The following is a 26,765-nucleotide window of genomic DNA, read 5'->3' on the forward strand; positions in this document are numbered from 1 at the left end:
CAGTGACTGTACCAGCAGAATAGTGAGCGCAGCTCTGGAGTATAATACAGGATAAGTAATGTAATGTATGTACACAGTGACTGTACCAGCAGAATAATGAGCACAGCTCTGGAGTATAATACATGATAAGCAATGTAATGTATATACACAGTGACTGCACCAGCAGAATAGTGAGCGCAGCTCTGGAGTATAATACACGATAAGTGATTTAATGTATGTGCACAGTGACTGTACCAGCAGAATAGTGAGCGCAGCTCTGGAGTATAATACAGGATAAGTAATGTAATGTATGTACACAGTGACTATACCAGCAGAATAGTGAGCGCAGCTCTGAAGTATAATGGAGGATAAGTAATGTAATGTATGTACACAGTGACTATACCAGCAGAATAGTGAGTGCAGCTCTGAAGTATAATGGAGGATAAGTAATGTAATGTATGTACACAGTGACTGTACCAGCAGAATAGTGAGCACAGCTCTGGAGTATAATACAGGATAAGTAATGTAATGTATGTACACAGTGACTATACCAGCAGAATAGTGAGCGCAGCTCTGAAGTATAATGGAGGATAAGTAATGTAATGTATGTACACAGTGACTGCACCAGCAGAATAGTGAGGATAGCTCTGGAGTATAATACAGGATAAGTAATGTAATGTATGTACACAGTGACTGCACAAGCAGAATAGTGAGCGCAGGTCTGGAGTATAATACAGGATAAGTAATGTAATGTATGTACACAGTGACTGTACCAGCAGAATAGTGAGTGCAGCTCTGGAGTATAATACAGGATAAGTAATGTAATGTATGTACACAGTGACTGTACCAGCAGAATAGTGAGCGCAGCTCTGGAGTATAATACAGGATAAGTAATGTAATGTATGTACACAGTGACTGTACCAGCAGAATAGTGAGCGCAGCTCTGGAGTATAATACAGGATAAGTAATGTAATGTATGTACACAGTGACTGTACCAGCAGAATAATGAGCGCAGCTCTGGAGTATAATACATGATAAGCAATGTAATGTATATACACAGTGACTGCACCAGCAGAATAGTGAGCGCAGCTCTGGAGTATAATACAGGATAAGTGATGTAATGTATGTGCACAGTGACTGTACCAGCAGAATAGTGAGCGCAGCTCTGGAGTATAATACAGGATAAGTAATGTAATGTATGTACACAGTGACTGTACCAGCAGAATAATGAGCGCAGCTCTGGAGTATAATACATGATAAGTAATGTAATGTATATACACAGTGACTGCACCAGCAGAATAGTAAGCGCAGCTCTGGAGTATAGTACAGGATAAGTAATGTAATGTATGTACACAGTGACTGTACCAGCAGAATAGTGAGCGCAGCTCTGGAGTATAATACAGGATAAGTAATGTAATGTATGTACACAGTGACTGCACCAGCAGAATAGTAAGCGCAGCTCTGGGGTATAATACAGGATAAGTAATGTAATGTATGTACACAGTGACTGTACCAGCAGAATAGTGAGCACAGCTCTGGAGTATAATACAGGATAAGTAATGTAATGTATGTACACAGTGACTATACCAGCAGAATAGTGAGCGCAGCTCTGGAGTATAATACAGGATAAGTAATGTAATGTATGTACACAGTGACTATACCAGCAGAATAGTGAGCGCAGCTCTGAAGTATAATGGAGGATAAGTAATGTAATGTATGTACACAGTGACTGCACCAGCAGAATAGTGAGCATAGCTCTGGAGTATAATACAGGATAAGTAATGTAATGTATGTACACAGTGACTGTACCAGCAGAATAGTGAGTGCAGCTCTGGAGTATAATACAGGATAAGTAATGTAATGTATGTACACAGTGACTGCACCAGCAGAATAGTGAGTGCAGCTCTGGAGTATAATACAGGATAAGTAATGTAATGTATGTACACAGTGACTGTACCAGCAGAATAGTGAGCGCAGCTCTGGAGTATAATACAGGATAAGTAATGTAATGTATGTACACAGTGACTGTACCAGCAGAATAGTGAGTGCAGCTCTGGAGTATAATACAGGATAAGTAATGTAATGTATGTACACAGTGACTGTACCAGCAGAATAGTGAGCGCAGCTCTGGAGTATAATACAGAATAAGTAATGTAATGTATGTGCACAGTGACTGTACCAGCAGAATAGTGAGCATAGCTCTGGAGTATAATACAGGAGAAGTAATGTATGTACACAGTGACTGCACCAGCAGAATAGTGAGCGCAGGTCTGGAGTATAATACAGGATAAGTAATGTAATGTATGTACACAGTGACTGTACCAGCAGAATAGTGAGTGCAGCTCTGGAGTATAATACAGGATAAGTAATGTAATGTATGTACACAGTGACTGTACCAGCAGAATAGTGAGCGCAGCTCTGGAGTATAATACAGGATAAGTAATGTAATGTATGTACACAGTGACTGTACCAGCAGAATAGTGAGCACAGCTCTGGAGTATAATACAGGATAAGTAATTTAATGTATGTACACAGTGACTGCACCAGCAGAATAATGAGCGCAGCTCTGGAGTATAATACATGATAAGTAATGTAATCTATATACACAGTGACTGCACCAGCAGAATAGTGAGCGCAGCTCTGGAGTATAATACAGGATAAGTGATGTAATGTATGTGCACAGTGACTGTACCAGCAGAATAGTGAGCGCAGCTCTGGAGTATAATACAGGATAAGTAATGTAATGTATGTACACAGTGACTGCACCAGCAGAATAGTGAGTGCAGCTCTGGAGTATAATACAGGATAAGTAATGTAATGTATGTACACAGTGACTGTACCAGCAGAATAGTGAGCACAGCTCTGCGGTATAATACAGGATAAGTAATTTAATGTATGTACACAGTGACTGTACCAGCAGAATAGTGAGTGCAGCTCTGGAGTATAATACAGGATGAGTAATGTAATGTATGTACATAGTGACTGTACCAGCAGAATAGTGAGCGCAGCTCTGGAGTATAATACAGGATAAGTAATGTAATGTATGTACACAGTGACTGTACCAGCAGAATAGTGAGCGCAGCTCTGGAGTATAATACAGGATAAGTAATGTAATGTATGTACACAGTGACTGCACCAGCAGATTAGTGAGCGCAGCTCTGGAGTATAATACAGGATAAGTAATGTAATGTATGTACACAGTGACTGTACCAGCAGAATAGTGAGTGCAGCTCTGGAGTATAATACAGGATAAGTAATGTAATGTATGTACACAGTGACTGTACCAGCAGAATAGTGAGCGCAGCTCTGGAGTATAATACAGGATAAGTAATGTAATGTATGTACACAGTGACTGTACCAGCAGAATAGTGAGTGCAGCTCTGGAGTATAATACAGGGTAAGTAATGTAATGTATGTACACAGTGACTGCACCAGCAGAATAGTGAGCGCAGCTCTGGAGTATAATACAGGATAAGTAATGTAATGTATGTACACAGTGACTGCACCAGCAGAATAGTGAGTGCAGCTCTGGAGTATAATACAGGATAAGTAATGTAATGTATGTACACAGTGACTGCACCAGCAGAATAGTGAGCGCAGCTCTGGAGTATAATACAGGATAAGTAATGTAATGTATGTACACAGTGACTGTACCAGCAGAATAGTGAGTGCAGCTCTGGAGTATAATACAGGGTAAGTAATGTAATGTATGTACACAGTGACTGTACCAGCAGAATAGTGAGCGCAGCTCTGGAGTATAATACAGGATAAGTAATGTAATGTATGTACACAGTGACTGTACCAGCAGAATAGTGAGTGCAGCTCTGGAGTATAATACAGGATAAGTAATGTAATGTATGTACACAGTGACTGTACCAGCAGAATAGTGAGCGCAGCTCTGGAGTATAATACAGGATAAGTAATGTAATGTATGTACACAGTGACTGTACCAGCAGAATAGTGAGCACAGCTCTGGAGTATAATACAGGATAAGTAATTTAATGTATGTACACAGTGACTGCACCAGCAGAATAATGAGCGCAGCTCTGGAGTATAATACATGATAAGTAATGTAATCTATATACACAGTGACTGCACCAGCAGAATAGTGAGCGCAGCTCTGGAGTATAATACAGGATAAGTGATGTAATGTATGTGCACAGTGACTGTACCAGCAGAATAGTGAGCGCAGCTCTGGAGTATAATACAGGATAAGTAATGTAATGTATGTACACAGTGACTGCACCAGCAGAATAGTGAGTGCAGCTCTGGAGTATAATACAGGATAAGTAATGTAATGTATGTACACAGTGACTGTACCAGCAGAATAGTGAGCACAGCTCTGCGGTATAATACAGGATAAGTAATTTAATGTATGTACACAGTGACTGTACCAGCAGAATAGTGAGTGCAGCTCTGGAGTATAATACAGGATGAGTAATGTAATGTATGTACATAGTGACTGTACCAGCAGAATAGTGAGCGCAGCTCTGGAGTATAATACAGGATAAGTAATGTAATGTATGTACACAGTGACTGTACCAGCAGAATAGTGAGCGCAGCTCTGGAGTATAATACAGGATAAGTAATGTAATGTATGTACACAGTGACTGCACCAGCAGATTAGTGAGCGCAGCTCTGGAGTATAATACAGGATAAGTAATGTAATGTATGTACACAGTGACTGCACCAGCAGAATAGTGAGCGCAGCTCTGGAGTATAATACAGGATAAGTAATGTAATGTATGTACACAGTGACTGCACCAGCAGAATAGTGAGCGCAGCTCTGGAGTATAATACAGGATAAGTAATGTAATGTATGTACACAGTGATTGCACCAGCAGAATAGTGAGCGCAGCTCTGGAGTATAATACAGGATAAGTAATGTAATGTATGTACACAGTGACTGCACTAGCAGAATACTGAGTGCAGCTCTGGAGTATAATACAGGATAAGTAATGTAATGTATGTACACAGTGACTGTACCAGCAGAATACTGAGTGCAGCTCTGGAGTATAATACAGGATAAGTAATGTAATGTATGTACACAGTGACTGTACCAGCAGAATAGTGAGCGCAGCTCTGGAGTATAATACAGGATAAGTAATGTAATGTATGTACAGAGTGACTGTACCAGCAGAATAGTGAGCGCAGCTCTGGAGTATAATACAGGATAAGTAATGTAATGTATGTACAGAGTGACTGTACCAGCAGAATAGTGAGCGCAGCTCTGGAGTATAATACAGGATAAGTAATGTAATGTATGTACACAGTGACTGTACCAGCAGAATAGTGAGCGCAGCTCTGGAGTATAATACAGGATAAGTAATGTAATGTATGTACAGAGTGACTGTACCAGCAGAATAGTGAGCGCAGCTCTGGAGTATAATACAGGATAAGTAATGTAATGTATGTACAGAGTGACTGTACCAGCAGAATAGTGAGCGCAGCTCTGGAGTATAATACAGGATAAGTAATGTAATGTATGTACACAGTGACTGTACCAGCAGAATACTGAGTGCAGCTCTGGAGTATAATACAGGATAAGTAATGTAATGTATGTACACAGTGACTGCACTAGCAGAATACTGAGTGCAGCTCTGGAGTATAATACAGGATAAGTAATGTAATGTATGTACACAGTGACTGCAACAGCAGAATAGTGAGTGCAGCTCTGCAGTATAATACAGGATGTAACTCAGTATCAGTACAGGATAAGTAATAAGCTGTGGCTAGTATTTTGTTTCTATAGGTTTTCCACCTTGGTGTAAATAATGTTTCTCATTGCAGCCCCTTCCCCTCATTGATTATCTCACATCTCCTGTATGTTCATTTGTCACCTTTCACAATTCAATCTGCGGTACCACTCTGCAGCATGTCATCCTGAGCCTCCTGATTCGTGAATGTAATTTCAGAACTGTAGTAAAGACTGACACATAGGTACAACAGTAAGAGAGAATTTGTAATGATAGAATTCTATATGTTATGGGTAATCTGTGCTGCATCGGGTGACAACTCTTGTTATATTTTTGGAATTCTTCAAGTGTCCTCTCACTACTACCCCAGCATAGCAGAGCTCAGCATCCTCCAGCCTGCGCTCCTGCAGTGTCTGAACCAACTTGCTGCTGTGACCAATGAGTAAAATGTAATGTTTTGTGTCCCCAGCAGCTGCACAGACCCCTCATGAATAGTGGGCGGATTACAGGGTCTTTCAACTACCCCACAAAACACTGCTGGGGGGAGGGTCCGGCCTTCCATCTTCTGTGCTCCCCCCTACCCCCTCCACACCACTACCACAGGCTGCACAACATCACCATCATTACTTTCCCTCCACCTCAGACCCTTCATGTGGCTTCATCTGCAATTTGCAGAAACCATAATTCTCAGGTCTTGGGGTGAAGTGGCCACTTGCAGGATTTCAGGCTGATGCAGGAGAAGAAGGAGAAGTTGTGTGTTTTGGTACAAGCCTCCTGTCCTGCGCCTTCCCTTCCCCCCTCTCTCCCCCTGCTCTCAGAGGGGAGGCTCCTATCCTGCTAAAGAAGGGGATTGTTTTAGGAGCCAGTCATCCAAAAAGAGGCGAGATCCCAGAACATGCTGGCTGCTAACTTCCTACAAACTTCCCTCTAACCCAAGGAGCTACAGCAACAACCCCAAGGAGGGCCCTTTAAATCTGCAGATTTGCCCCATCTCCATGTATCCCTAGGCCAGACGGATTGTTACATTGTCACCAACCTTCCTGCTGCCTCCTCCGGTGAGTCCAAACTTTTTTCTTTACCCTCACTCAAGTTTCCTTAGGGAAGAATTTTTCCGTCTTGGAGCAGAAATCCCATTAAGGCCTCTAAGTCCACCCCGGGACGGCGGATTCCTTCATGTGTATCCCAGTCCTTGGGGTCTGGGGGAGACTTTAGACCCTGAGGTTTCCCAGGCCGGGCCTACTTGTCTGGGGCTGATCCCGGTGTCCTGGAGCTTCTCCTTAATGTTGTATCCGGAAGAATAAGAAGAAGACTTTGTATCTAAAGATTGTAGGATGTTCTTTATGTTGTTATGTGACTATACGGGGGGGGGCGACGGGGGGGCTAGAGCTGGGGCTGACATTGTTTTGGGGGGTGTTTTGTCCCGGAGACCCCCTGTCATACATTTACTACACAGATTGTATTTACTTGTAGGTTTGTTTTGTTTCTTTATTTCATTCTTTTTTATTTTGTTACTTTGTTACTTTATTTATTTTCATTTCTTTTTATTTGTTTATTTTACTTTGTTATTTATTGATGTTTTTCTTTATCGGAATTTCAAAAACATTGATATCCGTCTGTGCAAGACATAGATATATCATCCTGTACAGTACATATATATGTATATATATCGGTACGCATAACACATCTCTATATCCGACAGTGCAAAACATAGATATATCATGCTGTACCGTACATGTATATATAGCATAATACATATCTATACTCATGTGTGCAAGACATAGATATATCATCCTGTACAGTACTTATATATATCAGTACGCATAACACATATCTATATCCATCTGTGCAAAACATAGATATATCAGGATGTACAGTACATATATATATAGAATAACACACATCTGTATCCGTGTGTGCAATACATACATATATATGAGGATATACAGTATATATGTATACCCATCATATATGGACCTGCGCGTACCCCACTGGTCTCTACGTGAATGATAGTATATTAGACAAGGTTGTACATTTGTGATGACAATAGATAAAAAAAAGTAAATCAATATGAAGTAATTACAACGTCTAAAAGTTTTTCGGAAAGTTTTTTTTTTTTTTTTTAAAATGAGAAAATTGAATTCAATTAATAATATGGAAAGAGTCAGAAGTTGACCGGATATTTATATTTATGTACTTTGGCTTGTGCAGAGAACAAATATATATATATATATATATATATATATATATATATATATATATATATACTGTATATATAGTCAATGTCAATAATGTCTATAGAGAGTTCGAAAACTTCTCAGTAATTATAATAATCGTGTCATAATTCTGTCATAGGTATATGTTATGTGTGTAATGTGTATCTAGTGTGTGTGTAGTGTGTGTAGTGTGTATATGATTTGTGTATTGTGCCTAGGATGGGCATAGTCTTTATATGATGTGTTTATGGTGTATGTCATGTATATATGATATGTGTAGTATAGGTATATGGTGTGATTAGTGTGTATATGATGTCTGTCATTTGTTTGATATGTGTAACGTGTATATGATGTGTCTACTGTGTATAGTATATGTGGAATGGCTATATGATGTATGTAGTGTATATATGATATATCTATATGGTGTGTGTTTATGTTATGTGTAGTGCGTATATGATGTCTGTTAGGTGTATATGATGTGTGTAGTGATTATATGATCTGTGCATCGAGTATATGGAATGTATACTTTGTTTATGATATGTGTAGTGCGTATATGTCTGTAATGTGTATATGGTGTGTATAGTTTGTACATAATATATGCAGTATGTATCGGATGGCATGTTATAAACCTTATAGCGATGTGTCAGCTGACAGTATACAGTATCTAAGTAACAATCTGCAATCACTTATAATTATATCCCCGGAGATATTTGTTGATTCCTTTAATTATTAACATATAAACAAAAACAAATAATTTCTTTCCATTGGATTCTTCCATCATAATCCTGAATTTTCAGGTATTTTTTTTAGGTGTTTTTGGGTTTTCCCAGACTCTCCTTGGTCTGACATGTCATGTAGTGCCCGATTCTGCAGGATCCAGGGGAGTTTGGGGATGTTTTTGTGTCCTGTTTGGATCTACATGTCTTGGATCTTGCCTTGATGCCACTTGTGGGTTCTGCAGTATTTGGGGTGGGGTCTTCTTATTCTCTTCTCTCTGGGTTGTGTTGGGATATTTGGGGGGGGGGGGGGGGGTTATTATATTTAGGTCGCCCTTTGCCTCAGGTGTGAGATTCTTATTCTGGACGCTTTCTGGTGTAGGGAGAAAATGGCGCAGAATTTGTTTCGGATTGTTCAGAAATTTACCGAAACATCTGGAAAGTTTCTGACCTTGTTGGGATTGTAGCAGCTGTGGAACTAGAAGTCTCAGCCAGACTCTCCACAGGTTGTGGATCTGGAGTGTCCTAAATTGGTCTTATCTTCTACATAAGTGTCCTCAATGGCTTCAAGAGGGATGACAGCAGCTCAGGGGTGGACTGGGATTGTTGGATGTAGCAGAGCTGAGTGTGTCAGATGTGTAGAAGAGCTGAGTTTGCTTGTTGGAGAAAGTCTCCTTACCAAAAAAGCAGACCTAGGTGTCCAATGGAGCAGAGCTGAGTGTGTCTGATGGTACCCATGGTGCAGAGTTAGACTTGTTGGATGGAGTAGAGCTGAGTGTGTCTGATAGTACCCAGTGGGGCAGAGTTAGACTTGTTGGATGGAGTAGAGCTGAGTGCGTGTCATGGCATCAAGTGGGGCAGAGTTAGGCTTGTTCAATGGAGCAGAGCTGAGTGTGTCTGATAGTACCCATGGTGCAGAGTTAGACTTGTTGGATGGAGTAGAGCTGAGTGTGTCTGATAGTACCCATGGTGCAGAGTTAGACTTGTTGGATGGAGTAGAGCTGAGTGCGTGTCATGGCATCAAGTGGGGCAAAGTTAGGCTTGTTCAATGGAGCAGAGCTGAGTGCGTCTGATGGTACCCAGTGGCGCAGAGTTAGACTTGTTGGATGGAGTAAAGCTGAGTGCGTGTCATGGCGTCAAGTGGGGCAGAGTTAGACTTGTTCAATGGAGCAGAGCTGAGTGCATCTGATAGTACCCAGTGGTGCAGAGTTAGGCTTGTTGGATGGAGTAAAGCTGAGTGCGTGTCATGGCGTCAAGTGGGGCAGAGTTAGACTTGTTCAATGGAGCAGAACTGAGTAAAGCTATTACCAAATGTAGCAGAGCTGAGTCAGTCCAAGAAGAACCATATAACAGATGTAGCAGAATTGGGTTTGTTGCATGATGTAGAGTTGAGTTTGTTAGATGGTACAGATGAGTTTTTTCACGCGACACCTATTATACTGACATCACAAACCCCTGAAAGTAAAGTTACCATAGTATCAAAACTTAGGCTCCAATTCCTGAAAAGTTAAAAGACATCTCCAGCTCTGCTACATCTACGAATACTCTATAGACACTGCCTGTATTACACCCCCTCGAGGCTCAGGCCCCCCCATAAGTCATAGCGCCATATCTGAATATTAGAGACGCCGCAGTGACCAGCGAAGCCTTCCTGTCACATGACACTGGCGGGAGCCATAACATGTGACCATACTGTCCTCTGTCACATGACCTAAGATATAGAACTCTACGGTAATGGGAGGGGCTTAAAAAATGACAACGACTCTGTCTACTTTAGAGGTTGTCATTTCCTTTCCCCCAATAATATTCACCTGGGGGCCATTCCCTTTATTCATACACGGCTATGTGCCTTGGCTCAGGGTGGAGTTGCCCTTAAAGCTCCCCCCCCCGAGGCCCCCTATAATCCTGTCAGGCACAGAGGTGTTAGTAATATGCTACCACATGGTGCTCGCTGGTGGAGCAGACCTCGGTGCGGGGACCTGCTCTGTGTCACGGCTTTATGGGGGGATTCAGAGGTGTGAGAATAGACTACAAAGCGGGCGAGGTGTATGTGCGTGACCGCAGGATATGGGGGGCAGTGACTGTAAAACACAAGGGGGTTCAGCGCCTGCACAGTGTCCCTGACAGTCCGACCGATTCCTAGGCCTCAGCATTGGACCTCACTTTATGGCGCTGTGATCCAGGTGGGCCCCGATCCCGTCCTCGTGATGTAGAAATTTCCATCGTGATCAGAATTTATGAGATGATTTCAGCCAGGAGTCAAATGAGGACAGACGGGCGATTAACTCTCCATGTGCCGGACGCACACACCCCGGCCCCCCGCACACCCCCGGCCCCCGCACTGCCTGAAATCTGACACTTTCCCATTTGTATTCCATTAGTTTTTTCAGGATTGACAGAAAACACTTTATTGAATAATTTTCTTAGCCAGATGTAGCAGAGCTGAGTTTGTTGTGTAGAGAGTATATTATTATGGTGGGTCACCGCGGGCCCAATGTCACAGCCGCGTAGCACTACATCTAGGTGGCGCTATAGGCAGTGTCTGGGCACTATATTACCTTATATAGTATCGAGCAGCACTTGTCACGACCCTTCCCCCGCTCTCCCATCATGCAGGGGGCAGCACTGAGAGACAGGAGAAAGCTCCGCCTCCTCCCAGATCTGACCAATGATTAGTATTATTACTGCCTTGTAGTGACCGGCTCTAATACCATTCATTCTATGGGGCAAATAAGGGGGTGGAGCCAATTTTAGCTCTGCTTAAACTTCCCTCCCCTGAGGATCTACAAAATCTAGATAAGCCCCACCCTTTATGTAGGCCAATCACACTTGTTCTTAAAGGGATACCTGTGTGGAGACAGTGAATAAATTTTACTCCACCTGGATCATACAATAGTCAGGAAAAGTATTCACGCTCCTAACATTTTGTTAGGTTTGGTGTCATGGCGATTGCCCATGCCGTCTAATTTCATTATAATTCAGACTACGCAAAAAATAACGGGGTGAAGCCACTTGTAGTTCTATTATTTGCCCCTGATACAACATCCCAACATACTGATCCTGCTGGGACTGCCCCTGAGGATCTGGTTCCCTCCTGAGCATGTCCCTGAGGGTCATTGTCCTGTCTGGTAGTGTTTCTGAGCATCTGCGTCTCTCCTGGGGTGTCCCTGAGGGTCTTAGTCCCGCCTGGAAGTTTCCCCGAGGATATTGATCTCCGCTGCAAGTGTCCTTGAGGATTATGGTTCATTCCTGGGACTGCCCCTGAGGATCTTATTGTCTCCTGGGACTGCCCTTGAGGTTAAGGTTCTCTCCTGGAAGTGTCCCAGAGGGTCTTGGTCCCACTTAGGTGTGTCCCTGAAGATCTGGTTTTCACCTGGGAGTGTCCCTGAGGGTCTTGGTCTCCTCTGAACGTGTTCTTGAGGATTATGGTTCATTCCTGGGACTGCCCCTGAGGATCTTATTGTCTCCTGAGACTGCCCTTGAGGATCTTATTGTCTCCTGGGACTGCCCCTGAGGATCTGGTTCTCTCCTGTGAGTGTCCCAGAGGGTCTTGGTCCAACCTAGGTGTGTCCCTGAAGATCTCATTCTCACCTGGGAGTGTCCCCAAGAATCCATAGAAACTCCCCTTTTAATGCAAATTTACATAAGCCCCACCCCTTCCGTAGTCTGTTGACAGGATAACAATTAAAGGGACTGTATCAAGATACTGTTTCTTAAAGGGATACACATAAGAAGACTTTAAGGCCCTGAAAGAACTTTTCATGTTTAAATTTATTTATTTTTTTTAAACTTTTGCTCTCCCTGGATCATACTTAGAACAGTCATTAAAAATATTCACACCCCTCCATTTTTTTCTGGATTTCAGTGAACCTCTTTAGGTTTGGTGTTGATGGGCCGCACCACCTAAATTCGTTATAACTGCATACGGAAAATATAAGCAGGGGGCGTGAATACTTTTAATGAATACTGTGCAGGGCTACCCAGGCAACCTGCAGCAGGCGCAGGTGTGGGGCGCTGGCGGTATTTTTACTATTTGAAGTCCAATAAATCCCTTTGCGAAAATTATTCCAACAATTTAGGGTTTAGGAGGGGAAAGGGGAGGCGGTTTTATTGCGCCTGTTGCGTGCACATCAGGCGGCATTATAGGGTTTCCTGTAAGTTTCATTGTACTCCACATTAATAATGGGATGGAGTCATTTACTGCGGCCTCCAGCTGTGGTTAATTAGAAGCCGGTGCGGGCGAGGAATAAAGGACGCGATTGTCTGCGGTGGCAGGTTATAATGTGTCGCCCAGAAGTGGCTTATATAATACCGCTATTACAAGTCCGCCATAAGATGCCCTATAAATGTAGGGTCCAGAATAGAAGATCCCAAATTCCTCCGCTCGCCCCCTCCCCCCCCACCTCCGCCTCCTCTCGTCTGGTGACAGCTTTGGGGTTTTACAGGCTGATTTGCCTCAAGGGTTGAGATGCCACAAACCTTAAGAAAACACGACCTCAGGTCATTACTAGCAGCCCCCGGTCACCTGAAACCTCAAACCCCAAACCCAGTGCCTCAAACCACTCAGGAGAAAAGTGAGCCGCTGCAAACCTCCAGCTCCACTGCGCCGTACCTCCGCCATCCGGTGCCCTGCACAGTAATACATGGCTCGCTATTCTGCCCTGTGGGGCACATCTGATCATTTCTGCCGGATTATCTGATGATCGGGCTAACACATATGTTATACGGGACTGTATGGCAGCATTTATTTGGCACTGTGTGGTGGCATTATTTGGGCAGTGTACGGGGGGGCATCATTTGGAAGCTATTTAGTAGTTAGTTTGGCGCTATATATTGGTATTATTTGGGTACTATATAGAAACATTATTTGTTATTTGGGCACTGTATAGTGGTATTATTTTGGCACCGTATAGAAGTATTATTTCATATTTGCCCGGTGTATGGAAACATTATTTGGGCACTATTTAGAGGTATTATTTGGTCACTATATAGAAACATTATTTCATCAGTGTATGGGGCCATTATTCAAACTCTATAGGGTGGTATTATTTGGGCACTATTTCATATTTGGGCACTATGTAGAGGTATTATTTGGGCACTATGTAGAGGTATAATTTGGGCATTAGATATAGGATCATTATTTCAGCAGTGTATGGGGCTATTATTCAGACACTATAGGGTGGTATTATTTGGGCACTATTTCATGTTTGGGCACTGTATGTTATGATTATTTGATGCCATATAGAAGCATTATTTCTGTTTCAATAATTGTATTGAGTTTTAAATTTAAGGTACAGTACACATTTGTAAATTACAAGGATGTATAACATACAGTTTTCCCAAATTGTGTGTTATAGGGCCATGGCAGATATGGTGGTATTAGTTGGCCAGTATATGGAAGGAATATTTGGGCACTGTACGGGATTATTATATGAGCACTGTGTGTGGCTATTATTGGCCACTGTATGGTGGTATTATTTGTATAGGGACATTGTATTATAGTATAAGGACATTATTTCTTATTTGGGCACCATATGGATGTAGTGTTTGTTATTTGGGCACTGTATGGAGGTATTAATTGATCACTATATTGTTATTATTTGGACATTGTATAGAAGCATTACTTGCTGTATGTTTAGATTATTCGTGTTCTATATAGAAGCATTACCTGTTATTTGGGCACTGTATGGAGGTAGTATTTATTAGTTGGACCCTATAATCTGAGAATATTTATACCTCCATATGGTGCCCAAATAACAAATATTATGTTCTGTTATGTTCAAATTTGTGTTCTGTATAGAAGCATTACTTGTTATTTGGGCACAGTATGGAGGTATTATTTGATATTTGGACACTGTATGTTGAGGTTCATCGTATTCTGTATAGAAGCATTACTTGTTATTTGGGCACCATATGCATGTAGTATTTGTTATTTGGGCACCATATGGATGTAGTATTTGTTATTTGGGCACTGTATTGAGGTAGTATTTGTTATTTGGGCACTGTATGGAGGTATTACTTGTTATTTGGACACTGTATGGATGTAGTATTTGTTATTTGGGCACCATATGGCGGTATAATTTTCATTTAGGCACTATATGGAATTATTTGTGCACTGAAGCATTACTTGTTATTTGGGCACTGTATGGATGTAGTATTTGTTATTTGGGCACCATATGGAGGTATAATTTTTATTTGGGCACTATATGGCATTATTTGTGCACTGAAGCATTACTTGTTATTTGGACTCTGTACATTGCGATTATTTGGGCGCTTCATTATGTCTTATTTGTGCACTGTGTAGCAGCATTATTTGTCATTTGGCAGTGTGCAGACGTTTTTTGGACACTAATGGTATATCTGGGCACTGTATACAAACACTATTTAATCTTATTCAGCCCCATATGATAGTATACACTCAGATTACAATGTTGCCTGCACGGGGCCCTGGAGTTCGACCCTACATGTACTTTGTATGTTATTTCTGTGTGTCTGCGGTGCATTGCAGAATATGCTGGTGTTATATACGTAAAATAAATACAGCACTATATGTCAGGTTTTTTTAGCACTGTATAGTGGTCATAGATGGGTAATGTAACGCACTAAACACAAGCATTGACAGACCTGGTGCACTGTTTGTGTACTATTTATAACACTGCTGCGAACATACTTGGACATTGTATGATACTGTTGTTTGAGCATTGTATGGTGATATTATTGGAGTACTAGATGGTGGTATTATATGAGCTTTTTATGGTGATATTATATGAGTAGTGTATAGTGGTATTATTTGAGCTCTGTATTGTAGCATTTTAGTACTGTATGACAGTATTATGTGAGTACTCTATATTGTATTATTTGAGCTTTGTTGGGTGGAATTATTTGAGCACTATATAGGAGCATGATTTGTGCACTGAACGGTGGTACTATTTGACCTCTGTATGATATCATTTGAATATTATTTGAGCACTATATGGTGGCATTATTTCAGCATCATTTGGTTGTATGAGTTGAGCACTGTATGGTGGTATTATTTGAGCACTAAATGGTAGCATGATTTGTGCACTGAATGGTGGTACTATTTGACCTCTGTATGATATTATTTGAACATTGGATGGTAATATTATTTGAGCACTCTATGGTGATATTATTTGAGTACTATATGGCGGTTTTGTTTGAGCATGATATGGTTGTATGAGTTGAGCACTGTATGGTGGTATTATTTTAGTTTTGTATGGTGGTATCATTTAAGCACTATATGGTAGTATGATTTAAGGACTGTATGGTGGTAGTATTTGAGGTTTGTATGACGGTATTATTTGAGCACTATAGGGTAGCATGTTTTGAGCACTGTATGGTGGTATTATTTGAGCGCTGTACATTGGTGGTACTTGCACACTGGTGTTGTTCACTGGTTACTGAATAATTGTAATATTTGGCTACTGTCATTTGACACTGTATGGCGGTATTCTTTGGTATTTTTGAGAGTGTGTTATATAAATGCTCTGTATCAGACAGAATCCATCCTGGAGCCATAATGTCATATTGCAGTGTAATGGGGGACTTGTTAGGTTCTGAGATGACGATGACAGACCCTCTCCCTCCCATATACTGTGGTCACCCTGATGTGTAGGTGACATGTTGTACCTGACTATATCAGTATACTGGCTGGTGTATTAATAGTGCGGAGCTGCTTGGGGCGTCCTATCGATCCTCCAGGATGTCAGAAGGAGAAGGTTGATCAATTCTTTCTTCTCTTCCTGCATTAAGGTTCCGCCCGGCAGTGACCAGGAGGCGGCAGAACCTGTAAGAACTTAACTAGGAAGTGTCACAGACGGAGCAAAGTTGTCAAGGACAAGCCCTGAGGACGTTATCTTGTACTTGTCTCTAGTTACATCAGATCTTATACACCACTCACATCCAAAGCTGCATTCTCAATTCTCCTGATTTTCTGTATCTTATATCATTGGGCTGTGACCAATACAACTGCCAGTGCAGCTTTGGTTGTGACTAGAGTATAATAGGTTAAGTAATGCAGTAGTGAGGTCGGTAAGTAGTTCCTTGGTGCAGGCTTTGGGGTTATACATGTTCTGGGGCCCCCTGTGTCCCTGGCATTGCCCTGGCAGTCTTGGCACAGCTGCAGTAATCCTAGAACCCCCGGGTGGTAACTGGAGATGCGCTGGGATCGGTCCTCGGCCCTGAGTCCTCGCCACGCTCTTATTTATGTTATGAGTCAGAAAATTCTTCTTCTTCTTCCCAGAATGTGGGCACAGATAGTCACCCACATAGTGTATACCACCGCCATACTGTAACCCCTTCATACCCAGTATGTGGCACAGATAGTCACCCACATAGTGTATACCACCGCCATACTGTAACCCCTTCATACCCAGTATGTGGCACAGATAGTCACCCACATAGTGTATATCACCGCCATATTGTAACCCCTTCATACCCAGTATGTGGCACAGATAGTCACCCACATAGTGTATAGCACTGCCATACTGTAACCCTTTCATACCCAGTATGTGGCACAGATACATAGTGTATACCACCGCCATACTGTAACCCCTTCATACCTAATATGTGGCACAGATAGTCACCCACATAGTGTATAACACCGCCATACTATAATCCTTTCATACCCAGTGTGTGGCACAGATAGTCACGCACATAGTGTATACCACCGCCATACTGTAACCCCTTCATACCCAGTATGTGGCACAGATAGTCACCCACATAGTGTATACCACCGCCATACTGTAACCCCTTCATACCCAGTATGTGGCACAGATAGTCACCCACATAGTGTATATCACCGCCATATTGTAACCCCTTCATACCCAGTATGTGGCACAGATAGTCACCCACATAGTGTATAGCACTGCCATACTGTAACCCTTTCATACCCAGTATGTGGCACAGATACATAGTGTATACCACCGCCATACTGTAACCCCTTCATACCTAATATGTGGCACAGATAGTCACCCACATAGTGTATACCACCGCCATACTGTAACCCCTTCATACCTAATATGTGGCACAGATAGTCACCCACATAGTGTATAGCACTGCCATACTGTAACCCTTTCATACCCAGTATGTGGCACAGATACATAGTGTATACCACCGCCATACTGTAACCCCTTCATACCTAATATGTGGCACAGATAGTCACCCACATAGTGTATACCACCGCCATACTGTAACCCCTTCATACCCAATATGTGGCACAGATAGTCACGCACATAGTGTATAACACCGCCATACTATAATCCTTTCATACCCAGTGTGTGGCACAGATAGTCACCCACATAGTGTATACCACCGCCATACTGTAACCCCTTCATACCCAATATGTGGCACAGATAGTCACCCACATAGTGTATACCACCGCCATACTGTAACCCCTTCATACCCAGTATGTGCCACAGATAGTCACCCACATAGTGTATACCACCGCCATACTGTAACCCCTTCATACCTAGTATGTGGCACAGATTGTCACCCACATAGTGTATACCACCGCCATACTGTAACCCCTTCATACCCAGTATGTGGCACAGATTGTCACCCACATAGTGTATACCACCGCCATACTGTAACCCCTTCATACCCAATATGTGGCACAGATAGTCACCCACATAGTGTATACCACCGCCATACTGTAACCCCTTCATACCCAGTATGTAGCACAGATAGTCACCCACATAGTGTATACCACCGCCATACTGTAACCCCTTCATACCCAATATGTGGCACAGATAGTCACCCACATAGTGTATACCACCGCCATACTGTAACCCCTTCATACCCAGTATGTGCCACAGATAGTCACCCACATAGTGTATACCACCGCCATACTGTAACCCCTTCATACCCAGTATGTGGCACAGATAGTCACCCACATAGTGTATATCACCGCCATATTGTAACCCCTTCATACCCAGTATGTGGCACAGATAGTCACCCACATAGTGTATACCACTGCCATACTGTAACCCCTTCATACCCAGTATGTGGCACAGATACATAGTGTATACCACCGCCATACTGTAACCCCTTCATACCCAGTATGTGGCACAGATAGTCACCCACATAGTGTATATCACCGCCATATTGTAACCCCTTCATACCCAGTATGTGGCACAGATAGTCACCCACATAGTGTATACCACTGCCATACTGTAACCCCTTCATACCCAGTATGTGGCACAGATACATAGTGTATACCACCGCCATACTGTAACCCCTTCATACCTAATATGTGGCACAGATAGTCACCCACATAGTGTATACCACCGCCATACTGTAACCCCTTCATACCCAGTATGTGGCACAGATACATAGTGTATATACCACCGCCATACTGTAACCCCTTCATACCCAGTATGTGGCACAGATAGTCACCCACATAGTGTATACCACCGCCATACTGTAACCGCCATACTGTAACCCCTTCATACCCAGTATGTGGCACAGATACATAGTGTATATACCACCGCCATACTGTAACCCCTTCATACCCAGTATGTGGCACAGATAGTCACCCACATAGTGTATACCACCACCATACTGTAATCCTTTCATACCCAGTGTGTGGCACAGATAGTCACGCACATAGTGTATAACACCGCCATACTGTAATCCTTTCATACCCAGTGTGTGGCACAGATAGTCACCCGCATAGTGTATACCACCGCCATACTGTAACCGCCATACTGTAACCCCTTCATACCCAGTATGTGGCACAGATAGTCACCCACATAGTGTATACCACCGCCATACTGTAACCCCTTCATACCCAGTATGTGGCACAGATAGTCACCCACATAGTGTATACCACCGCCATACTGTAACCCCTTCATACCCAGTATGTGGCACAGATAGTCACCCACATAGTGTATACCACCGCCATACTGTAACCCCTTCATACTCAGTATGTGGCACAGATAGTCACCCACATAGTGTATACCACCGCCATACTGTAACCCCTTCATACCCAGTATGTGGCTCAGATAGTCACCCACATAGTGTATACCACCGCCATACTGTAACCCCTTCATACCCAGTCTTTAGGCACACATAGTCACCCACATAGTGTATGTCACCGTCATAGTGTGCTCAGTAATCCTCTATACCTAGGACGTCTGTTGATTTCACCCATCACTGTCAGGTATTCAAAGTTCTGACCTGATGTTGGATATAAAATTCTTAGATACAGATTCTCAGCAAATAGTATCAGACATGATAGGATTAGATACACCGCTCAGTATGCAGTATCACACAGGGTAGGCTTAGATACTACTGCTGTAGGTGTAGGGTATCTTTCCTATTCCAGTCTCATCCATGTTATGTATGATGGGTGATATCGATATAGTCGGTGGGGGAGGGGTGACATGGTCCTAAACATCTGATTGTTTGGAGGTGCCGCCATCCCAGGACTCCCGCTGGGGCGGAGGGATAAGTGCACTTGACTGAAGCTCCAGATTATGGCCGTCTTTCTTTGCTGTGTTTTTATGAGGGATTTAAAGGGCTTATTTTAAAGAGCCCACAAAGAAGCCATCACATGATCCGGGGGTTGTTTTTGTCCTGTCGGGGCATCACCCTGCGGGTGGTCGGGTGCCCAAATCCTGCCCGCATCAAAGTATGTAAATTATAATAATATGTAGTATATGGATAGGCTGTATTCTCAGTGATGTCACCGCTCTCTAGTATATGGATAGGCTGTATTCTCAGTGATGTCACCGCTCTCTAGTATACGGATAGGCTGTATTCTCAGTGATGTCACCGCTGATCTCTAGTATACGGATAGGCTGTATTCTCAGTGATGTCACCGCTCTCTAGTATATGGATAGGCTGTATTCTCAGTGATGTCACTGCTCTCTAGTATACGAATAGGCTGTATTCTCAGTGATGTCACCGCTCTCTAGTATACGGATAGGCTGTATTCTCAGTGATGTCACCGATCTCTAGTATACGGATAGGCTGTATTCTTAGTGATGTCATTGCTCTCTAGTATACGGATAGGCTGTATTCTCAGTGATGTCACCGCTCTCTAGTATACGGATAGGCTGTATTCTCAGTGATGTCACCGCTCTCTAGTATACGGATAGGCTGTATTCTCAGTGATGTCACCGCTCTCTAGTATACAGATAGGCTGTATTCTCCGTGATGTCACCGTTCTCTAGTATACGGATAGGCTGTATTCTCAGTGATGTCACCGATCTCTAGTATATGGATAGGCTGTATTCTCAGTGATGTCACAGTCTCTAGTATACGGATAGGCTGTATTCTCAGTGATGTCACCGCTCTCTAGTATACGGATAGGCTGTATTCTCAGTGATGTCACCGCTCTCTAGTATATGGATAGGCTGTATTCTTACTGATGTCACTGCTCTCTAGTATACGGATAGGCTGTATTCTCAGTGATGTCACTGCTCTCTAGTATACGGATAGGCTGTATTCTCAGTGATGTCACCGCTCTCTAGTATACGGATAGGCTGTATTCTCAGTGATATCACCGCTCTCTAGTATACGGATAGGCTGTATTCTCAGTGATGTCACCGCTCTCTAGTATACGGATAGGCTGTATTCTCAGTGATGTCACCGCTCTCTAGTATACGGATAGGCTGTATTCTCAGTGATGTCACCGCTCTCTAGTATATGGATAGGCTGTATTCTCAGTGATGTCTCCGCTCTCTAGTATACGGATAGGCTGTATTCTCAGTGATGTCACTGCTCTCTAGTATATGGATAGGCTGTATTCTCAGTGATGTCACCGCTCTCTAGTATACGGATAGGCTGTATTCTCAGTGATGTCACCAGTCTCTAGTATATAGATAGGCTGTATTCTCAGTGATGTCACTGCTCTCTAGTATATAGATAGGCTGTATTCTCAGTGATGTCACCGCTGATCTCTAGTATACGGATAGGCTGTATTCTCAGTGATGTCACCGCTCTCTAGTATACGGATAGGCTGTATTCTCAGTGATGTCACCAGTCTCTAGTATATAGATAGGCTGTATTCTCAGTGATGTCACTGCTCTCTAGTATATGGATAGGCTGTATTCTCAGTGATGTCACTGCTCTCTAGTATATGGATAGGCTGTATTCACAGTGATGTCACCGCTCTCTAGTATACGGATAGGCTGTATTGTCAGTGATGTCACCGCTCTCTAGTATACGGATAGGCTGTATTCTCAGTGATGTCACTGCTCTCTAGTATACGGATAGGCTGTATTCTCAGTGATGTCACCGCTCTCTAGTATATGGATAGGCTGTATTTTCAGTGATGTCTCTGCTCTCTAGTATACGGATAGGCTGTATTCTCAGTGATGTCACTGCTCTCTAGTATACGGATAGGCTGTATTCTCAGTGATGTCACCGCTCTCTTGTATATAGATAGGCTGTATTCTCAGTGATGTCACCGCTCTCTAGTATATGGATAGGCTGTATTCTCAGTGATGTCACCGCTCTCTTGTATATAGATAGGCTGTATTCTCAGTGATGTCACCGCTCTCTAGTATACGGATAGGCTGTATTCTCAGTGATGTCACCGCTCTCTTGTATATAGATAGGCTGTATTCTCAGTGATGTCACCGCTCTCTAGTATATAGATAGGCTGTATTCTCAGTGATGTCACTTCTCTCTAGTATACGGATAGGCTGTATTCTCAGTGATGTCACCGCTCTCTAGTATATGGATAGGCTGTATTCTCAGTGATGTCACTGCTCTCTAGTATATGGATAGGCTGTATTCTCAGTGATGTCACTGCTCTCTAGTATACGGATAGGCTGTATTCTCAGTGATGTCACTGCTCTCTAGTATATGGATAGGCTGTATTCTCAGTGATGTCACCGCTCTCTAGTATATAGATAGGCTGTATTCTCAGTGATGTCACCGCTCTCTAGTATATAAATAGGCTGTATACTCAGTGATGTCACCGCTCTCTAGTATATGGATAGGCTGTATTCTCAGTGATGTCACTGCTCTCTAGTATACGGATAGGCTGTATTCTCAGTGATGTCACCGCTCTCTAGTATACTGATAGGCTGTATTCTCAGTGATGTCACCGCTCTCTAGTATATGGATAGGCTGTATTCTCAGTGATGTCACCGCTCTCTAGTGATGTCATAGGCTGTATTGCCAATGATGTCACCGTTCTCTAGTGATGTCATAGGCTGTATTCTCAGTGATGTCATAGACTGTATTCTCAGTGATGTCATAGACTGTATTCTCAGTGATGTCATAGGCTGTATTCTCAGTGATGTCATAGACTGTATTCTCAGTGATGTCATCGCTCTGCTGTCTTTATACGTGTGAATATCTTTGTATCCGCTTCTGCAGTTTCTTCACGTTCTTTGGATCATTTATTTGCTCAGTCACACAAAAGAAAATATAAAATCAACAAGTTGTTGTATTGCGGCGCGGTTCATGATGGCGGCTTCACACACAGCCGAGATTAACTAAACCCACAGCGGCCTTTTCTCTGCTCTGGTGTTTGCTCTGAACACAGTGTGAAGTGTGACGGTGAATTGTGGCCATGCAAGTGACAGACACAATGTATCCCGAGCAAACACGAGGAGATCCACTAATCCCAGAGGAAAAGTCAGGGGATTCTCCACTTCTTACTGCAAAGTCCTATTAATTGCCCTCTTACAGGTTATTTACATAATGATGGGGGGGGGGGGGGGGGACAGATACTATAAAGACAACTAGAGAAATACATACAAAGGCAGCAAGATACAGACATATACATTATCATTAGTCTAGAACATTGCCCCGGCCACTACGACAAGGAACATCATGGCCGCTCCCTGAAATGAGACCACTGGGGCACCAGACTGGGGCAAAATATCTGATATATACTGTAGATGCCCCAACTAATGTAATGTGAGTGGTGAGAGGGCAGCGCCCCCCAGTGGTCCAGTAGTAGGAGCTGTGGCCCTGGTGAAGGTCAAGTGTTTATGGTTCTAGGGGCGAGAAATTCAAGTGCTCATAGGTCTTGTCTCTACAGATCAGGTTCTAGTCACTGTATTCTGCCTTTGCATGGTGGTAGACTCTTTAGTTGTTTATTGTTCTAGACTTTGTAGGTCTAGTTTGTTTGTTTTTGTTCTAGACTCTTTTGCGTAGGTGTTTATAGTTCTAGACTCCAGAAAGTTCTGTTTCTGGACTCTTAGGTATATGTGGTTTTAGACTCAGTAGTTCAGGTGTTCAGTTCAGGTAATTTAGGTCTTTATGAATCTATACACTCTAGATTATGTCTTTATGGTTCTAGACCCTGTAGATTATGTCTTTATGAATCTAGATCCTATGTGTTTATGGTTCTAGATTTTGTAGTTTATGGTTTTTTTTTTTGTTTAGGCTTCTAGAATATGTAGTTATTGTCTTTATGGTTCTAGACTCAATAGCTCAGATATTTATGGATCTAGATTCTGTAGTTTATGTGTGTATGCTTGTAGACACTGTAGTTAATGTCTTTATGGTCCTAGATTCAATAGTTCAGATATTTATGGATCTAGACACGGTTTAGGCTTCTAGATTATGTAGTTAATGTCCTTATGGTTCTAGACTCAGTAGTTTAGACATTTTTGGACCTAGACTCTGTTTAGGCTTCTAGATTCTGTAGTTAATGTCTTTATGGTTTTAGATTCAATAGTTCAGATATTTATGGATCTAGACTTGGTTTAGAGTTCTAGATTATGTAGTTAATGTCTTTTTGGTTCTAGAGTCTGTAGTTTATGTTTTTAGGCTTCTAGATTATGTAGTTAATGTCTTTATGGTTCTAGACTCCATAGTTTAGATATTTATGGACCTAGACTCTGTTTAGGCTTCTAGATTCTGTAGTCAATGTCTTTATGGTTCTGGAGTCTGTAGTTAATTTGTGCACACTTGTAGACACTGTAGTTAATGTCTTTATGGTTCTAGGCTCAATAGTTCAGATATTTATGGACCTAGACTCTGTTTAGACTTCTAGATTCTGTAGTTTATTTGTGCCCACTTGTAGACTCTGTAGACCAGATGATTCTAGATTCGGTAGTTAATGTCTTTATGGTTCTAGACTCCATAGTTTAGGTATTTATGGACCTAGACTCTGTTTAGGCTTCTAGATTCTGTAGGCAATGTCTTTATGGTTCTGGAGTCTGTAGTTTATGTGTGCCCACTTGCAGACACTGTAGACCAGATGATTTTAGATTCTGTAGATAAGGTCCTTACGGGTGATGTTGTTAATCTAGAAACTGTAGTTGTAGTCGGAGCTTCACCCTGCTCTTCATCCATCATTACCACCATTTTGTCAGCCTGCAGAGGAATGAAGAGGACAAGGAGCGCGCACGGACCAGATAAGGAAGGAGGAGCAGAAATGTTGATTTTGGACCCGTATAATAGATGAAGTGCTCGGGACACTCCATTAAACTTCAAGGACTCTGAGCCGTGGGTGCGGGGCCTTGTCGCCATTGCACGGTTGGCAGGAGTTTTTTTGGCCTGGGCCGCGTCCTCGAGGCGGGTGGTCAGACATCACTCTCGTCTTAAGCAGCTGTTTTTTCTATTACGCGTTAACCTTTTTCCTTGCCAGGCCTTTGTATCCTCTAAAGCCTCCTTCCCTCCGGCTATTGCCGGTTTTCTGCGGGCAGCTGGCACCTCTGCTCGCTTTTTAACTTTCAGATTTTTTTTTTTTATTTTAGTCTCCTATTTTTGAAACCTTCTCCCCCCCCCCCCAAGATCTCCCAAACTGCAGCAAAGTCTTTTCTATGAGACCCCCGATCCTCTCCAGATTGGGACCCTTAAGCAACCTTGGTCTTTTGTCCCCTTGCAATAAAAGGAGAAAAAAAAATAAAAGGGTGGTGGTGGTGGGGGGGAGAGGTATAAAGAAAAACGACCCACGGGGCAATAGTCTCTTGAGCCAGCTTGCTGCATTACAATGAATACGGACTCTATTAAGCCTCGTTCTGCCTGTTAGTGTTTCCATAGGCAACGCAGCCCCCATATGGAAAGCATGCAATATATTAGGGGGTCTCATTGTGGGCCCGATCCATGACTGGCAGTTGTAGTCCCTCCTCACACTTGACACTGCCTGTGTTTATCTAATGCATAGAGGGGGGGCTGTTAGCGAACGTATTGTCCCATGCTATGAGAGGGGCAGAGGGAGGGGGCGCCGAGGTGGAAGAGAGAAGAGCTCATGAATATTCAAGGAACGTCCTCAATGGTCGCGAGGAAAAAAAAGCAGATGGAATTCATGTTGAGAGGCATCTCCCCCCCCCCCACTATTAAACCAATGATCCCCCCCCAAAAAAAACCCTCTCCCACCCCAACCCATCCAGTTCTCTGGCATCCCGAGAGTGTGGGATCTGCACTTATCCAATTAGCAAGCTTGTCAAGTTGAGTTGATAGTGAGCAAAGGGACATAAATTAAGGAGAATTGGGGAAAGTAAGAAACCCTCCGCTCCTCTTCTTCTTCTTCTTCCCCCTCCGGAATCTTTTGTACTTTTGCTCTTTATTCGGCCTTGAATGAGATTTAGCTAAAATAATTGTAGGGTTTAAGGAGCGGAGTCTATGAGAAATTCCTCCTGCGCTGAGCGTGCAAGGAGAAGAGCGCCAGGGGAGAGCGCCAGGTTCTCTTGGAAGAGACCTGAGACGTTTGGACCGCGCGGCCTTCTGCTCGGAATTTGTTTATTTTCTGTGGATTTTCTTCCAAATTGATACATTTTTTCCTTCTTTTCGGGATGCGGAATCATCAGGCGTCCTCCAACGCTCTCGTCTCCTTCGCTGTATTTCAAGGTGGTCTGTGTACTGTTGATTGTTGCGGTGCGCATTGGCACGCCAGGTCATATATCCCTTACAGGACGCCGTCTGGAGATGCCTCTGCCAAGACAGACTTGGCATGTCTATCCCGGTACCCATCCGTTTGCACCTTATTTATTCCGCTCTTCGGTTCCACTGGCTCAGATGTCTCTTTTCCCACCTTCCATATCATCTTACTAGTCCTGCGCCATCTCACCCAACTCATACTCTTACCGATCCTTTATGGGCCCTGTTGTCTCCCATAGTCCTCCGGTTACCCCACGCTTCTGTCCATGAGAGTTTGTATGAGTTTGAGAATCTCAGGCTGTCAGACAAGGATGTATTACATTCCAGAAGATGTTCTATGTGTCCAACGT

At 42.9% G+C, this 26,765-nt stretch overlaps 1 protein-coding gene across 1 annotated transcript in view; it reads left to right on the plus strand.

The window, feature by feature from the left end:
• The first annotated feature begins 6,397 nt into the window (after positions 1-6,397).
• Positions 6,398-26,765, plus strand: part of BOC (BOC cell adhesion associated, oncogene regulated) — a 68,648-nt gene continuing 48,280 nt past the window's right edge. The window contains exon 1 of the mRNA XM_075263323.1: positions 6,398-6,730. The gene's annotated coding sequence lies outside the window, so the exon portion shown is untranslated. The remainder of the gene's footprint in view (positions 6,731-26,765) is intronic.

This window comes from Leptodactylus fuscus, chromosome 2 (genome assembly GCF_031893055.1).
Source record: "Leptodactylus fuscus isolate aLepFus1 chromosome 2, aLepFus1.hap2, whole genome shotgun sequence".
NCBI classification, from domain to species: domain Eukaryota; kingdom Metazoa; phylum Chordata; class Amphibia; order Anura; family Leptodactylidae; genus Leptodactylus; species Leptodactylus fuscus.